A 15,511-nucleotide genomic window follows, 5' to 3' on the forward strand; every position below is an offset into this window, starting at 1 on the left:
AAATGTTAGCGCTCTTCTTGACGGTCGCCCTGCGCAATGTCCAGTCCTACACCCCCAACCGCGCGCCCACCCCTCCTACTCTTTGTGGACCCCACAGACAGCCGCCGCTGTGGGGGCGCTGCCCACCCAATACGCCTGCGCTGAATACCAGCCAGCGAACGCGGGGGCCCCCGATGCTATTTTTGCGGCCAACAGAAGCACCCCCGCCAACGCTGCCCGGCCCACACTGCTCTTTGTAAAGCCTGCGGGAAGAAGGGGCACTTCGTCGCGGTGTGCCAGGCCCACTCAGTAGCCGCTATCGCCCCCCCCCCACCCCCTCTATCACGGACAATGGCGCCGCCATCCCCCCCTCAGACCACGTGCAGCCAGTGGGCGCCGCCATCTTCTCCTCCGCGCAACACGTGCGTTTCATGGGCGCCGCCATTTTGTAACCCTCAAGATCTTCGGGTGCCGCCATCTTGTCTTCCCCTCAGCACATGGACACCACCAGTGTTCCAGGACCCGGACTCACCAGCCGCCCATTACCCGACGACCAACCAAGACTCGCCTCCATGTCAATCGACCAGTCTCGTCCGCATAACCTGACCAACGCATCCACCAGCGTGAAACTTGACGGACATGTAACCTCCTGCCTGCTGGACTCCGGGAGCACCAAGAGCTTCATACACATGGATACGGTAAGGCGTTGCTCCCTCATGATACACCCCGCCAACCAAAAAATCTCCCTGGCCTCCGGATCCCATTGCATAGCGATCCGGGGGTACTGTCCGGTCACGCTCACGGTCCAGGGCATAGAATTCAGCAGCTTCCACCTCTACATCCTCCCTAACCTCTGCGCTGCTCTAATCCTCGGCCTGGACTTCCAGTGCAACCTCCAGAGACTAACTCTGAAATTCGGCAGGCCCTTATCACCCCTTTCTGTGTGCGGCCTCATGACCCTAAAGGTCGACCCACCTTCCCTCTTTGCCAATCTAACTCTAGATTGCAAACCCTTCGCCACCAGGAGCAGACGGTACAGCACCCAGGACAGGACCCTCATCAGGTCGGAAGTCCAGCGGCTGCTTTGGGAAGGCATCATCGAGGCCAGCAACAGCCCCGGGAGAGCTCAAGTGGTAGTAGTTAAAACTGGGGAGAAACACCGAATGGTTGTGGACTACTGGACTACAGCCAGACCATCAACCGGTCTCAGCTCGACGCATACCGCCTCCCACGCATATCTGACATGGTTAACCAGATTGCGCAGTACCGGGTCTTCTCAATGGTAGACCTGAAATCCGCCTACCACCAGTAAATCGGAATGCCCATACACCGCCTTCGAGGCAGATGGCCGCCTATACCGCTTCCTTAGGGTCCCCTTCGGCGTCACAAACGGGGTCTTGGTCTTCCAAAGGGAGATGGACCGAATGGTCAACCGGTACGGGTTGCGGGCCACCTTTCCGTACCGAGACAATGTCACCATCTGCGGCCATGATCAGCAGGACCACGACGCCAATCTTGCTAAATTTCTCCACACCGCTACTCTCCTAAACCTCACTTACAACAAGGAGAAGTGCTTGTTCAGCACAAACCGCTTAGCCATCCTCGGCTATGTGGTCCAGAACAGAGTTCTGGGGCCCGATCCCGACCGCATGCGCCCCCTCATGGAGCTCCCCCTCCCCCACTGCCCCAAGGCCCTCAAACGCTGCCTGGGGTTCTTTTCGTACTACACTCAGTGGGTCCCAAACTATGCGGACAAGGACCGCTCACTCATACAGTCCACCCAGTTTCCCCTGACGGCCAAGGCCCAACAGGCCTTCGCCCGGATCAGAGCTGATATTGCCAAGGCCACGATGCACACTGTAGATGGGACACTGCCCTTCCAAGTAGAAAGTGACGCATCAGACGTCAGCCTTGCCGCCACCCTCAATCATACAGGCAGGCCTGTGGCATTCTTTTCCCGCACCCTTCATGCCTCAGAAATTCGGCACTCATCTGTCGAAAAGGAGGCCCAAGCTATCGTTGAAGCTGTGCGGCATTGCAGGCATTATTTGGCCGGCAGGAGATTCACTCTCCTCACTGACCAATGGTCGGTAGCCTTCATGTTCAACAACACACAACGGGGCAAGATCAAAAATGATTATGGGCAGCACGGTAACATGGTGGTTAGCACAATTGCTTCACAGCTCCAGGGTCCCAGGTTCGATCCCGGCTTGGGTCACTGTCTGTGCGGAGTCTGCACATCCTCCCCGTGTGTGCGTGGGTTTCCTTCGGGTGCTCTGGTTTCCTCCCACACTCCAAAGATGTGCAGGTTAGGTGGATTGGCCATGATAAATTGCCCTTAGTGTCCAAAATTGCCCTTAGTGTTGGGTGGGGTTACTGGGTTATGGGGATAGGGTGGAGGTGTTGACATTGGGTAGGGTGCTCTTTCCAAGAGCCGGTGCAGACTTGATGGGCCGAATGGCCTCCTTCTGCACTGTAAATTCTATGATGATAATTCTATGATAAAATCTTGCGGTGGAGAATCGAGCTCTCCATCTATAATTATGAGATTATGTATCGCCTCCGCAAACTCAACGAACCTCCAGACGCCCTATCCCGAGGTACATGTGCCAGCGCACAGGTAAACTGACTCCGGTTGTGTCAGTTCCTGCTCAGCAGGGGTATCGCCTCCAGCAGAACGAAAAGCTATAACCCCCGGGGAAACGGACAGGTAGAAAGGGAGAATGGGACGGTATGGAGGGCCGTCCAGCTGGCCCTACGTTCCAGAAACCTCCTGGCCTCCCGCTGGCAGGAGGTCCTCCCTGATGCACTCCCCTCCATTTGCTCATTACTCTGCACTGCCACGAACAATACACCCCATGAACGTCTTTTTGCCTTTCCCAGAAAGTCCACATCCGAGGTGTAGCTCCCGACTTGGCTCGCAGCTCCGGGAACCGTGCTTCTCTGTAAGCACGTCCGACTCCACAAGGCGGACCCGTTGGTGGAGAGGGTGCACTTGCTCCACGCAAACTCCCCACTACGCCTATGTGGCGTTCCCCGACGGCCGCCAGGATACTGTCTCCCTCAGGGACCTGGCACCAGCAGGTTCCACCCCGTCTGCCCCCGGCGCCACCCTCCCCTCTCCCGTTGCTCCCAACAGCATCCCCCCCCCCAGGACCATCCGTCCCCCTCCTGCCCACGCCCGACGATGAAGAGGATTTCGGCATGCTCCCGGAGTCACCATCGACCAGATCAGCACCAACATCGCCGACACCACTGCGTCGCTCCCAGAGGAACATCACGGCCACAGACTGGCTAAACCTGTGACTGGTCCACCGAACATAAAAGGAAATTTGTTTGCTCAAATCTTATAAATATTAACTCATTGCTGTATATAGTTATCCACCATCCCGCCGGACTCAATTTTAACAGGGGGTGAATGTGGTAAACCGCTGTTGCACCTGTATTAGGTGATGTACGGTCGGATCTGTACTACAGATTCGCCGGTAGTCCCTGCCTGTATAAATATGCGTGTCCTCCAGCCAACAGCCATTTCGCCAGCTGCTGTGGGAGGCCACACATCTGATAGCAATAAAGCCTCAGTTGGATTCAACTATCGTCTTTTGTCCAATTAATCGTGCTGGTACGGGAATTGAACCGTGCTGCTGACCTGCCGTGGTCTGCTTCAAAAGCCAGCTATTTAGCCCAGTGTGCTAAACCAGCCCCTAGAAAGTTGCCGATGTGAAACTTTAATTATGTTTTTCTCTCAACAGATGTGGCCTGACCTGCTGGTTTGCAGTTTTCTGTTTTTACCAGGTTTTGCTGAGGCACAGTGTTCAATTTCCCCCAAATTCCTCCAGGGGGATATTAACAGTGGTTGGCAGCTGGAGTTTTGAACAGTGCCTTTCCCCACACACTGTGGAGTTTGCAGCAGGAGGATGGTTTTCTCATACCCATTTTCACCGCTAGATGTCAGCCTGATTCACCGGCTTGACGTCCATTTGGGCAAGGATCAAATCTGGAGCCTGCTGCAGGGCTACATATGTCTGAAAATCGTGGTGCATGCGTGAGATAGGCGGAGTCCTTCCTGGCTACAGGAGTGTCGGAATAACAATGCCGGGAGCAGAGCAATCTCCGATCCCGGGCACTAACGGAGGACTGGACAGTTTCCTTTCCTTGGGGTTGGTGGATAAAAATGGGGATTTCAAACTGAGAGTTTCCGAGTCTGGAAGTGTCTCTCGGCCCAGGGAGCAGTCCACGGTTCATGTGGGGTATGTTCAGAATCCAGGAGTGACACCCACCTTAGGAATTGGTCCAAATCTGGAGAATTCCTGCACTGGGCAGTATTATGGGGAGTGGGGTTGGGGTGGTGAAGTGGTGGGGGGGAATGTAGATTGGGGTCGGCTATTTTCTGGGGATGCTCAGAGCTCAGAAAATAAATCTCCAATCCAGGATTCGACCAATTCCATGCAATGATATCCTGTCCTGCAGAATGATATATGTCAAATGCTCTCCTCCACCATTGTGGACTGATGATGTGGAGATGCCGACATTGGACAGTAAGAAGTCTTACAACACCAGGTTAAAGTCCAACAGGTTTGTTTCAAACACCAGCTTTCGGAGCACTGCTCCGTCACCTGAGGGAGGAGCAGTGCTCCGAAAGCTAGTGTTTGAAACAAACCTGTTGGACTTTAACCTGGTGTTGTAAGACTTCTTATTGTGTACTGACACCGCGTCACCTTCTTTTTATACGTGCATTGCAGGGCTACATGGGGTGGTGTTGGCTAAGGGACGTATCTTATTTGGGGGATTGGTCCGCGTGTAGAAGAGGAGTGTCCTGCCCTGTACAGTGGCCCACTAACCGAGGATTAATCTGTGATTCTTGAACGCCCATCTCCTCAAACGTGTCTCTCACCTGAGGTGAGGCGATCCTCAGCTTGAACAACCACCAGGCAGCTCTCCCCCTCACAAGGGAAAGCAGCCTCTGGTCACCTGGGACTATGACGACTTTACCTTACCGAGTCTGGGGAATAACCGAGTCTATGGTATTTTGTTTCATAGATTGTTCTGTGTCAGGGAAAATGCTCTACTGGTCGGCAAATGAATCGAGCCAAGAGCAAGCCTGGTAACTTTATTGTATATTAGTATGAGTCTGTGGGACTCCTATTCCTGGGAATTTTCCCAGATTGGGGGTGGGGGTGAGGTATCGTAACCTGGGGAAATGTTCGGAGTCATAGGATGAGTTGCCGGCTGGATGGAAAGGGTCACCGACTCACCTGTTTCTTTTTAATTTATTGAAATATGTTAAATGCCGACCAGCCTGCCGGGATGGATCTGCTACTTGATCCATGCCCTGTCCCTGTCGAACATAGAAGCGGATGGGTTGGTGATGGGTTCAAAACGTGGTTTGAATCCTTTATCCTCTGACCCAAACGCAAACAAATATCTACCCCACATTTTATGTGCTTACACACAAACAACAATGGTTCGTGGAACTTAAATTTAATTCATTTTGAAAAATGGAATATAATGCTAGCCCTTCCAAGAATGCCATGGAATCGCCATCTAGTTTTTGTGAAGTCACAGGTGGTTCACGAGTGTCCTTTAGGGAAGAAAAAAAAAAAACAGCCATTCTTATCTGGTTTGCCCTCGCTGTGTGTTTTCAACCACAGCTATATGGTTCATTCTGAGACTGGGTCGACAATTAGGGGTGGACAACAAATGCGAACATTGACAGCAACGCCCAAATCCATTGAATGATAGCACATAATAACGTGTTTTCAAAATTAATTTCATGTCAATTTTATCTTCCCTCTCTTACAGTAAATTTATTATCGATTGTGATCCTGTCACGGGGAAAGTGTGGTCTCTCCACATGCACCACTCGCTACTTGGTGGCAATGGCAACGGCGGATCTATTGTTCATTATCACTGATGTTATACTGAACCGGATGAAATCTTATTATTTTTCAAGGTCCTTCCTGGGCCTCACCCCCGTGTGCAGTGTAGACTACGTACTAGTGCGTGCATCCATAGACTGTTCTGTCTGGTTCACTGTTGCATTCTCTTTCGACCGATTTGTCGCCATTTGTTGTCAGAAACTGAAAACAAAATATTGCACCGGGAAAACTGCGACTGTGGTTCTAGCAACAAGTGGCGTTCTGCTCTGTTTAAAAAACATTCCAATGTACTTTAGATTTAAACCGAGAAAGATAATTGACAATGTTCCGTGGTCCTGTTCAAATAATCCAAACTATTTTACTGACCCTGCGTGGATTGGATTTAGAATGTTTGAAAAGGTTCTAACACCATTATTGCCTTTCGTTTTAATTTTATTGCTCAATGCTCTGACAGTCCAACATATTTTAGTGGCTAGTCGAGTGCGTCAGGGGCTAAGGGGTCAGAGGGAGGGACCGACCTGCAGTGACCCGGAAATGGAGAACAGAAAGAAATCTATAATTTTACTCTTTGCAATATCGGGCAATTTCATAATTCTGTGGTTCGTATATCTTCTGCATTTCTTTGATGTGTCAGAATACTTAAGCAAGGATGGTGCTTACACCTTTTCAAAAGTTGCATACATGCTGCGGAATTTAAGTTGCTGCACCAACACCTTTATTTATGTGGCGACACAGTCCAAGTTCAGAGAGCAGTTGAAGAGGGCGGTGAAATATCCGTTTACAGCAATCATACAATTTGTTCATAAACAAAAGAACTGACCGCAGTTCAAAGGTACAGTGGGTAAATCCAAGTCCTCTACCCGAGGCCTGGAATTAAAGGGCCTGGAAGTGTAGCACCATGATAAACATGCAGTTGGTATGGGGCAGGCAAAACTACACTAATCCGAAACTTTGTTTTCTCCTCCAGACCCAATCACACACCATATCTCACTAACATTGCACATTCCCAGCACACTCCCGATCTTTGCAAATTCTTCCAATGCAAACATTACGTCCGGGATTCTACGATCCCGCGCTGGGTCCTGATGGGGGACAGGGGGAATCGACTCGGGGAGGGGGGGGGCCTCTACGGTAGCCAGGCCCGCAATCGGGGGCAACCGATCAGCGGGCGTGCTCATTCCGAGGGGGCCTATGCTCATCCGCGCCAGGCCCCTGTAGGGCTCGGCCATATTGCCCGGGGGCCAGCGTGGAGTTGGGCGTGGCGCGGACTCGGCCGGCCGGGGCGGGCCGGCTTTCGTCGCCGGAGTAGCGCACAGCACTCAGGCGCCGTTCTAACACCCAAGGAAGGGGTGAATGCCTGGGCTTCGAGGCCCGTTGACGCCCGCATCGCCCATGCCCGTTTTGACGCCGGCGTCAACACATGGCCGGGATTTCGGAGAATCTCACCCTACATCTCGAAACACCTCCTGAACGTAGAAAATTGTCTTATATCTGTACCCTACCAAAACCACACAAACCTATATTACCCTATAATCTCCAACAGCCAGTATAAAAATTCTTGTATCTTTATCCCTATTGCTGTGTTCTCCCTCTCTCTGAACTCGCGTCATTCCTAGGATAGTCGCACGCGGTATTCTAGTAGAATGTCCTTTATGAGACTCAGAATACCTTCTGATATAGCAAACATTTCCTCCCCTCAACCTGGCCCATCCCAACCTTAGGTCTCTACTCCACCCAATCCCGGACACGGCTAGACTCAGTCCATGTCCTGGGATAGAATTTGGATAAATTACAGGCCCGTGTTTGGAAACCACACTTGGGTTGGATTCCAGGCAATACAGGAATCAGACTTACACTACCCTCTGAAGCATGTTCATAGTTCAGACTGATCGGGGCCTGTGGCATGTTACAGACTGTTTCTCACCTGTCTTGATAACCAGGCTGCCAGCCTACCAATTTAACCCACCCTTATTAAAAGCCAGAATTAAGTATATGAGCTTCAGGTATATAATAAGCAACTAGCAAAATATTTTTAAATCAATGGAACCGACAGAGAAAGCTGTGATGTGGGTGAAGAAACAAACAAAGAGTAAGATTTGTAATCGGTGGATTCAATCTACGTGATATCAAGTGACGGCAGAAGGCAGTGAATACTGCAAACACAATGGGCTCTGACCATATTCCAGCATTAGTACTGAAGACATGTATCAGAACTTGCCGTACTCCTGGCATATTTGTTGCCTTATGTTTACAACACCTTCATCAAACCAGCAATGTGGAAAATTGGCCATTTATGTGCTGTTCACAAGAATCAGGACATATCCAAGTAGAGTGATCGAAGTGGTCATCAACAGGTATCAAGCAACACTTACTCACCAATGGCCAGCTTACTGATGCTCAGCTTGGGTTCCTCCGGGCTCACTCTGCTCCTGACCTCATTCCAGCCATGGTCAAGGATGATCAAATGTTCTGAGCTCCAGAGCTGAGGGCAGAGTGATTGACCTTGACATCAATGGTGCATTTGACCGAGTTTGGCATCGACCATCACTCAGAAAACAGGAGTCAGTGGAAATCAGAGGGAAACACACTGCTTCTTGGAATTATATCTGACACAAAGGAAGATGGTTATGGATATTGTAGGTTGATCATTTCAGCTCCAGGGCATCACTGCAGGAGCTCATCTGGGCTGTGTCCTAGGCCCCAAAACCTCCAGCTACTTCATCAATTTTTTTTTTAATTTAAAAAATAAATAAATTCAGAGTACCCAATTATTTTTTTCCAATTAAGGGGCAATTTAGCTCGGCCAATCCACCTACCCTGCGCATCTCTGGGTAGTGGGGGCGAAACCCACGCAGACACGGGGAGATTGTGCAAACTCCACACGGGCAGTGACCCAGGGCCGGGATTCGAGTGGGCCCTCAGCGCCGTAGTCCCAGTGCTAACGACTGCCCCACATGCCGCCCCTTGCTACTTCATTAATGGTCTTACTTCCATCATAAAATCGAAGCGGGGATATTCATTGATGGCTTCACAATATTCAGCATAATTTGCAATTCCTCAGATACCGAAGCAGTCCGTGTCCAAATGCATCCAAATGGACAGTATCCAAGGTTGGGCTGACAAGTGGCAAGTAACATTCACTCGGGTTGAAATCCAGAGACTACAGGAATCAGACTATCCCCTGAAGCGAGTTCAGACTGATAGGGGTAATTACCAGGCAATGCACATATCCAAAAAGAGAGGATCTGACAATCACTAATTTTCATTCAACTGTATTATGATCGCTGAATCTCTCCTTTAAAGGCATGGTTGAGGGAGTGGTAGCGTTCTTAGCTCAATATTATGGGTTATCATGCAAGGCAGCACATGTAAACAAATGGGCAATTTTGCATAATTATCGAGGAGTTAACTACTTTTCTTTATTCGTTCATGGGATGTGGGTGGAGTTGGCTGAGCCAACATTTGTTGCCCATCCCTAGTTTCCTTGAACTGTCGTGGGGGTTATTAAGAATCAACCACTTTGTTGTGTGGTTCCAGAGTCAAATGTAGGGCAGACTAGGCAAGGAGGGCAGATTTCCTTCCCTAAAGGGCATTAGTGAACCCGATGGGTTTTCAAGACAATCAACATTACGACAATCAATCATTGGTTAATTCCAGATTTCAGCATCTGCCATGTTGGGATTCGAACCCTAGACCCCAGAGCACTACCCTGGATTTCTGGTCCACTGACAATACCACTGCGCCACCGCCTCGCACAGTGAAGAGCAAGGGGGATTTCTTAGAAATGTCCTCAATTGAGGCCATAAACATTGAACTTACAAAAAAAGGGAGGCTCAGTTTGGGAAACTAGTCAAGAATCTAGGAGCCCATTGGATCCATGATAATTTGGAAAATTGAATCCAAATTTGGCTTTGTGGGCACAGGGATGGCCGAAGGTTGTTTTTGTGAATGGAAGGCCGTGTCCAGTGGTGTACCGCAGGGATCGGTGCTGGGACCCTTGCTGTTTGATCAGTAAGTTTGTAGATGACACAAAAATTCACGGTGTGATAAATCGCAAGAAGGGAAGCCTTAGAATCCATGCGCGGGTGACGCCAGTTATGCGGCGCCGGCCGCGTCATCTATGCAGCGCCGCCTTTACGCGGCGCCAAGGCCAGGCGCGCGTAAATGACGCGGCCCCGCTCCTAGCCCATTATTGGGCCCTTGGATAATCGGTCGGGATAGGGGCCGTTTCGCGCCGTCGTGAACCTCAACGGCGTTCACGACGGCGCGAATACTCTGCCTCCATTTCGGAGAATCCCTCCCATGGAACAAACGACTTTGTCTAAATGAATCAGTGATTCGTCATAACAATTCGATACACATGAAACTGTGTCTAATTCAGATCCAGCTGTTGTATTTTAGGGCCCAATGAACTAAATAGAAGAACGGAAATTAACTGAGGGATAAATTAAAAGGGGCCGCTCCTAAAAGACAAACGGAGCACAACCCAGAAAGAACGAAGAGGAACGGAAACTTAAAAAGATTAAATCAAAATGTGAAAACTGGGGTCAATGAAACAGTCCAACCCCTCCAGTGCCCACCGAGCACTGTCTCAAGTGTGCCCGTGGACACTGCATGCTCCCTCTCCAGGGACATCCTGCCGCGAATGAAGCCGCGGAAGAGAGTCAGACAGTCCGGTCGAATGATCCCCTCGGCCGCCCGCTGCCTGGACCTGTTTGTGGCAAGCTTTCAGATCCAGCTGTAAATGTGGACAAAGTGGGCGAGAGATTGCACTAACTAGATTAAAGGTCTTGTTTATGACTGTGATGTGTAACTGATCTTTACTCAAGGTGTGTTCAACAAACCTCTGAACCATTGCACTAATTTATCGAGACTCTCTGGAACCAGAACCAGGAACCACAGCTCAAGGTAGGAGCCCGGAATGTATTAACCACCATTATAGTTTTTTAATAGTGAAAACCTGAGCCAACGTGGCTTTTTGTGTAGTGGATTCATGGAAAAGTTGACAACACTGAAGGTGGTCAGCAAGTCCCTGCCGGGCACTGCAACATGAGTCCTTTAGTCCCACTATCCCGTCTTCCCTGAGCCCTGTTTTCATCAAATATCTTTTGGTTTTCTTGGGAAAACTCGGTGAAATTGGGTAGAAAGATATTCAATTCTTCCAGCAAAGTAACGGTTTATCTGTCCTTCCTCTGTCTAAACCGTTAATTCTTTAAAACATCTCTTGAAACCGTCTCTCAACCCCTCTTTTCCATGTCCCAAAACCCATCAATGTAACTGACGTCAATCAGCCCTGGGACCATTTTCATGAATAATTTCTTCACCCACTCTGAAGCTATTTCGTCATTTCAGAAGTTCTGCGCCCTTTATTCCACACTTTCCTCCTTCTTGAAGCTGAACCAATGTTTTATGCAGTTTCCTCGTAACTTGATTTAATTTGGGCTGATACCCCTCTGTGGCATTCTAACTGGAGGGATTCCAACGGTGTGCTGGGGACATCCCAGCCAGAACCCATACCACGGAACTCCATAGATAAAGATTGCATTGCAATTACCCAAGAAATTCAAACTTCCATTGCGCTGTAATGGGAGCCATCAGATATTGTGGCACAAATCACAACTTTCCCAGACTGTCTTACAATAATGAGTCAGCAACTGGAAGAATAGATTTGAGGCCAGCTTCTAAATAGAATGCACAGGTTGGGAGTAAAGGGTGTAGCAAATCAGTGGGAATTGTGGGAAGTGATGTTCCACAAGAACTCTTGTTAGGGCCACTACAGCTCTCAATTTACTTTAAGGATTTGGACATTGGGATAAAAAGTTGCACAACTACATTTTGATGACATCACTAATACAAAGGGCTCCAAAGAAATCAACTAGGACATTAATTAACGCGCGGAATGGTCTAGTGACCAGTAATTGGAGTTCAATAGAGAAGGACATGACACAGTACACTTTAACAGGGCGGATATGGAAGTTATTTATTACCTAGAAGGTTTAAGTTTAACTAGTTGAGGAGCAAAGCAATTCTAGAGTATGAATATATCATTCAATTAAGTTGTGCCAGATGTTACAAGGGCAATATCACAAGAGTAAGCCAATACCAGGCCTTATTTCTGGATTCATAGATTTGACAAGAAGGAAGTTGTAATCATACCTTGGTTACAGCACATTTAGAGTACTGTATGTGATTCAGAATGCTACACTATACAATGGATATAGGGACACGAGACAACATGGAGAGAAGATTCACGAGGATAATACCAAAAAGACATCAGTATAAATATTGCAAAGGAACGTAAAAGCTATTTTCTCTTGGAAAATGAGTGATTACAAGATATCTTCTCTTGGAAAGCGAGGAGTCTAAGCGAGGAAAGCGAGTGGTTAAAGCAGTATTTAAAATGAGAAAAGCTTTCAATCGAACAGATCCAGATCCAGGGAGTCGTACCGATAATGTACTCCAAACGTGTACTCCGGGTCCCCGGCGCCTGAAATATCCAAAGAAGGATTAGATCATAGACCAGAAGATATAGGAGCATAATTCGGCCATTCATCCCACTGTGTCTGCTCCGCCATTCAATCATGGCTGATATTTTTCTCATCCTCCTCATCTCTGTTTTAAACGATCGTCCCTTCAGTCTGAGGTTGTGACCAATAGTTCCAGTTTCTCCTACTAGTGGAAATATGCTCTCCACGTCCACTCTATCTAGGCCTTCAGTATTCTGTAAGTTTCAATAAGATCCCCCCTCATCCTTCTAAACTCCATCGAGTACAGACCAGGAGTTCTCATCCGCTCCTCAGTTGAAAAGTCCTTCATTCCAGGGATCATTCTTGTGAACCTCCTCTGGACCCTCTCCAAGGCCTGCTCATTCTTCCTTAAATACGGGGCCCAAACTGCTCTCAATATTCCTACTGGATCTGACCAGAGCCTTAAAACGCCTCTACAGAGCATCCCAGCTCTCTCGACATGAATGACAACATTGCATTTGCCTTTCGAGCTGCCAACTGAACCTGCGTGTTAACCTTAAGAGAATCCTGAACTAGGACTCCCAAGTCCCTTTGTGCTTCTGATTTCCGAAGCCTTTTTCCCATTTAGAAAATAGTCTATGCCTCTATTATTCCGAACAAAGTGCATAACCTCACACTTTTCCAAATTGTATTCCATCTGCCACTTCTTTGCTCACACTCCTAGCCTGTTCCAGTCCTTCTGCATTCTGCCTGCTTCCTCAACTTTACCTGTCCCTCTACATGCCTTTGTACCATATGCAAACGTAGCATCAATGCCCTCAGTTCCTTCTTCCAGATGGTTAATGTATATCGTTTGCATGGAATCTGCATGGCAACTTCCAGAAATCAATGGAAAATTACCCTACACTGGGAACTATCCAATATTCCAGTTTAAATCATAGATTTCAAATAGTTTTGACCGTCCAAAAGTGTTAGTTACTCCGGAATGGATAGGAGATTTGAAACTACTTCTATCTCATTGTTATCTATAGTAACGATGTCCCCCTATCATCCCCTACGGAACACGCCTACTCGCCCCCCGGTTACTTGACCAACCCCCCACAGGACCCTCGCTTACCACGGAATTCACAGCATAGTCAGCGGTGAGCGGAGCTCGAGCAACCCCCAAATGGATGGAGCATCATAGTTGTGAGCATATATTACTTACGTTGGGGATTTGCGGCCTAGTCACCAGCGCATGGAGGTAGAGCAGATATGGAGGAGCATAGCATCAGAGCTGTGAGCAAAAATTAATTACCTCGTGGATTTGCAGCCAGTAATCAGGGAACAGACGTGGGGTGGACCCACTGGGGCAGAGCATTGGTAGTATAAAAACCTGAACATGGGGATTCACGGCCTAATGACTGGTGAGTAGAGCTGGCAGAGTATTGGAGCTGTGTGTAGAAATGACTTTCGTTGGGGATTCGCAGTCTCGTCGCCAGGCAGTGGAGATGGAGCTGACCCAGAGCGATGGAGCATCACAACTGTAAATATAAATAACTTAATTTGGGAACTCTGCTGAAAATGAACATTTTAAAAATGTGAAGTCACAGGAAAACCATGTCCTGATTGACTGGTATGGGATCTGCACTGTTGTTGAAAAAACATTTAACTAAGCAAAGTAGAGATGGCTGAGCATGCGATGCCGTAGCTTCATGATGTGGGAGCTGGTAGATCCCATTGCCGGCTGCCATGACCACCTTGATAGCAAGTCTTTGCAATTCGAGGAATTTCGGCTCGGAGTTGATGACCTGGTGTCTGAGCTTCGGACACTGTTGCACATCAGGGCGAAGGACAGTTACCTGGATGCTATGGGTAAGGAGGCAGTTACACCCCGTAAATTAAGTATCTCAAATTCGGCCACAGACAACTGGGTGTGACTTCAAGTGAGGAAGGTAGAGGAATCCTGGATTCAAAAATGGAGGAGCCTCAGCTCTTGACCTTGTCCATCAGGTACGAGGTATTTTCTCCCTGTGTGGATGAGGAAAAGGACTGCAGGGAGGATGAGCAAACTGACAACTGCAGCGTGATACAGGCGGCCAATCAAGCAGGGGAGCCAAACGCAAAGTGGCAGTGATAGGGAATTCCACAATGAAGGGTCCTGATAGCATCCTTTGTGAGCAGGATGGTGCCTATGGCGCTATGTCGCCTACGCAGCACCGGGTGATCTCTAACTGGCTTGAAAGGATACTGATGAGGAACGGGGAGGATCCAGTTGTTATGGTCCACATTGGGAAAAACAGCATAGACAAGAATAGGAAAGAGGATCCGTTTGAGGAATATCAGGAACTGAGAACAGAATTAAAGAACAGGCGTTCAATGGTTATAATCTCGGGATTATTACCCATGACACGCCAAAATTGGTAAAGGGTGGAGAAAATTAGGGAAGTAAACTTGTGGCTAAAGGAGTGGGGTAGGTAAGAGGAGCTCCATTACATCCGGCTCTGGTATCAATATTGAGACAGGAGGGAGCTATATTGTTGGGATGGTCTCCACCTGAAACGATCTGGGACCAGTGTCTCAGCGGAAAGGATAAATTGTGTGGCCACAAGGACTTTAAGACAGCAAATAGCAGGAAGCGGGAAGGCCTCAGGGGAAGTCAGTACAGTTCCAAAAAACAAATAGCAGGGCAGAGAGTAATGAAATAGTTAGGAAACCAACTTCTGGAAATGCAGGTGCTGGCAAAATGACAAGGGTATACTGGTTAAACCAGAAGAGAAAAATAATAAACAAGAGAATAAAACATCAGTGCTGAGGGGCAGGTCACGGGTAATAGCACAATTAAGAGTTCCGTACAGTGGCAACAAGGTGGCGCAGTGGTTAGCACTGCTGCCTCACTGCGCCGAGGTCCCAGGTTCGATCCCGGCTCGAGGTCACTGTCCGTGTGGAGTTTGCACATTCTCCCCGTGTTTGCAGGGATTTCGCCCCCACAACCCAATGATGTCCAGGGTAGGTGGATTGGCCACGCTAAATTGCCCGTTAATTGGAAAAAATGAATTGGGTACTCTAAATTTATTTTAAAAAGGACCGCCATATACCGATGCACAGAGTGTAAGGAATAAACTAGATGGACTGCAGGTGCAAATCCAAATTGAAGATTAGGATGTAGTAACTATTATGGAGACATGGCTGCAGGATGGTCGGAAC

At 48.6% G+C, this 15,511-nt stretch overlaps 1 protein-coding gene across 1 annotated transcript in view; it reads left to right on the plus strand.

Moving 5' to 3' along the window:
• Positions 1–15,511, plus strand: part of LOC140410235 (NACHT, LRR and PYD domains-containing protein 3-like) — a 437,830-nt gene that overhangs the window by 269,417 nt on the left and 152,902 nt on the right. The gene's annotated exons all lie outside the window — the stretch shown is intronic.

This window comes from Scyliorhinus torazame, chromosome 4 (assembly GCF_047496885.1).
Source record: "Scyliorhinus torazame isolate Kashiwa2021f chromosome 4, sScyTor2.1, whole genome shotgun sequence".
Taxonomy (NCBI): Eukaryota; Metazoa; Chordata; class Chondrichthyes; order Carcharhiniformes; family Scyliorhinidae; genus Scyliorhinus; species Scyliorhinus torazame.